At 45.0% G+C, this 3,188-nt stretch overlaps 1 protein-coding gene across 1 annotated transcript in view; it reads left to right on the forward strand.

The window, feature by feature from the left end:
* LOC107733087 (isovaleryl-CoA dehydrogenase, mitochondrial-like) overlaps positions 1-3,188 on the forward strand; it is a 17,184-nt gene that overhangs the window by 9,812 nt on the left and 4,184 nt on the right. The window lies entirely within an intron of this gene.

A 3,188-nucleotide genomic window follows, 5' to 3' on the forward strand; every position in this document is an offset into this window, starting at 1 on the left:
GACTGGACAGAAACGATTGTCAAAAATGCTCATGTTTGCAGTGCACACTTCTTATCAGTAAAGGTTCAATAAAGTATTGTCTTTTGTTGTTATGGGCGCGTCTACAGATTTCTTGCCATATGTCTGTTTCTTGCATCTCACGACTATGTTGTGTATGAAATAACGTCTGTGTGCATGTGTGTGAAACAACAAACTGACGATTTATATATTATCATTTGTAATTGTATATACATTGTTGTGATTAATTGTGGCTGGAACAATAATGTAGCTGTAAAAATAGTTGCTTGCTGAAATTGAAATGTATATACATCTTCATCATGACTAGATAGACACGGTTAGTTTTTCTTTACTATACACGTTAGATGTGATCCACCTCATAGTAACAATCCTGTCAGATCGTCCATCCTTTGAGTGGGAGTGTAACGTTACAGGTCGGCCGATCTGGTTTCGTGGTTAAAGTTAACCTTTTTGACATGTTTCCGTGTTGTTGTTGCTCAGCAATGGCATGGACGTGATGTTGTCTGGGGGTTTGGCAAAAGGAGAGTGGGACGGTGGGCGGTGCTCGGGGTGGTGACTGAAGGCGGTGACTGTGTCGTTCTGACGTCACCTTTTTACGGAAGTCACAACGGTTCGTGAAAAATCACAGCTACTTTATGCAGGCTGTGTGCATTTGACTGTGGATTGACTGTTTTGAAACTTATATGGTAGTTACATAGCACCTAGACCTCAGTTATCATGAAAAAAGCCAGGACATTTCAGTTTTGACAATATGGGACCTTTAAAAAAAATCACACAGACCCCAAACTTTTGAACGGTTGTGTACGTAGTAACATACATTAATTTTTACTTCATGAATATTTAAGACATAAATGTTTTTTATTAGGAATGTATCAATATTCAAATGATTCTGATAAGCCACTAATTTTGTTACGGATGATAACCGATGGATGATATTAAAATGTTACACTATTTTTATATAATAATCTGTCATGGCGCGGTACAGAAACACACCGTGTAAACAAGGGTCTGGGTCCAAGTGCAGGTTTATTTGACTGCAGGGAAAAACAAAGGTAAAAACCAAAACAGAAAACAAACAGAGCTAAGACTCTGACACACAGGCTTGAGACAAGGAAGGGAATCTGATGCAATACGGCCACGTAGAGCTTGCATCAGTCCACATATCACAACTCGTACAACAACTACTAACAACTAATAATCCGCCTAGAGAGGCGTGGGGAAGGCGTATAAATAGCCCTCAGGATGGGCAACAGCTGTGTGTGAGTGAGTGTGTGCACAGGTGTGTGGAGTCAAGGTAACGGAGTTCAGGATGGGCAACAGCTGTGTGTGAGTGAGTGTGTGCACAGGTGTGTGGAGTCCAGGTAACGGAGTCCGGGAGGATGGGAAGTGGCGACCTCTGGTGGTGAGAGGGAGAACACCAGACGCCAGACCCTGACAGGACCCCTCCTCTAAGGAACGGCTTCCAGACGTTCCAGAGCGCCCACCCAGGGGAACGGCAGAGCGGGGATGGAGTAGGGGGAGGGATGGGGGGCCCAGGTCCGTGTGGTAGCGGGGGACCTGGGGACTGGGGCAGAGCCGGTGGAATGGGCACCCAGGGCAGAACCAGCGGCCACCACAGCGGTGTGTGTGGAGCTGCCGCCTTGAAAAGAACAGAGGCGAGTTCCACCGCCTCGGGGGAACTGCGAGCGGGCACCGCCGCCCCGGGGGAACTGCGAGCGGACACCGCCGCCTCGGGGGAACTGAGAGCGGACAAAAACTACAACTAGTAACAATCACAAACAATAACTAATAATCCGCCCAGAGAGGCGTGGGGAAGGCGTATAAATAGCCCTCAGGATGGGCAACAGCTGTGTGTGAGTGAGTGTGTGCACAGGTGTGTGGAGTCAAGGTAACGGAGTCCGGGAGGATGGGAAGTGGCGACCTCTGGTGGTGAGAGGGTCACCAGAGGTCACCAGACGCCAGACCCTGACATAATCTAAATGAAACACTAAAAAGTAAAATCAGTCACTTAGACATCAAAGCATTATAATGCAAAGTATGAAAATGGACATTAATTTTGGCATTTGCTAAAGATTACATTTAACAGTATTATTAAATTATTAATTTTTAAAAATCAATATAATAAAGTTATTTATATATTGTGCATTGCTACTTATTAGTGTCTGTAATGTGTAGAGCCCGACCGATATATTGTTTAGGCGATATTATCGGCCAATATGAGCCTGTCGCAGATATATCGTATCGGCGAAAATGCCGCCGATATGAAAATTTTTTTTACAGAACATATAACGCAGATGAAATGCTTCTAAATGGTGTAATGGTTACTTAGTTTGTCCAGCAGAGTGCGCTCCATTGTTTGCCACTGGTGGCTCAGGTCAGTGTAGAGATGAGCGGATGAGCTCAAACTTCACCCGAGTCTGCTACTTCAAATAAATTATCCGCCCGCCACCCACCGCACCTATATTTAATCGTCACATACAATGATTCTAATTCTTAGTTTTGCATGATGATATGATGAATGGATGGCTCATTTTTAACAGCAGATTCAGTGGCGTTAGAGCTGATCTGCGCATCACAGCACGCTTCTGCGGCGCATACGGCTCCACGGCCACCGAAGCTTATTGCGGCCACTCAAGTCAATGCTTGTGTTTATACCGGCCACGCCGTGGCCCAGAACTCATGCTTATCACATCGGTCACATCACATTTCTTAACTGGGTGTCTATACCAGACGCGAGCGCCGTGACAAAATACAATAGAACCCAATATAATCAGTAGTGCTGTCTACACTGGATGCGGCGCGACGCAGCACGACAAATCCTGATGCCTCGTTCTATTTATGACGTACTGACACAAAGCACAAATTATTTTCAACGGTCACTTTGTAGTCCAGTGTAGACATGGTGTGTCAGCATAGTTTGTACAGTCAGTAACGTAGCAGATTGAAAAGTTAGTATCTTTCTGCAGTCCAATAGACGGCAGTGCGGTGGTGGCTTGAGTCTGTTGAATGGTGATTTAACGCTACGTTGTCACCTAGTTGGTGAGACTCAATGAATTAAAGTAAATAAACAATGTCCCCGTCTTTTACTCTCACAATGAGCTTATCATATTCGTTTGCTACATTAGCAGGGCCCAATGATTTCCGCGATGCAGAAAACATGGATGGAATCG

This window comes from Sinocyclocheilus rhinocerous, unplaced genomic scaffold, assembly GCF_001515625.1.
Source record: "Sinocyclocheilus rhinocerous isolate Xijiao unplaced genomic scaffold, SAMN03320098_v1.1 scaffold8, whole genome shotgun sequence".
NCBI lineage: Eukaryota > Metazoa > Chordata > Actinopteri > Cypriniformes > Cyprinidae > Sinocyclocheilus > Sinocyclocheilus rhinocerous.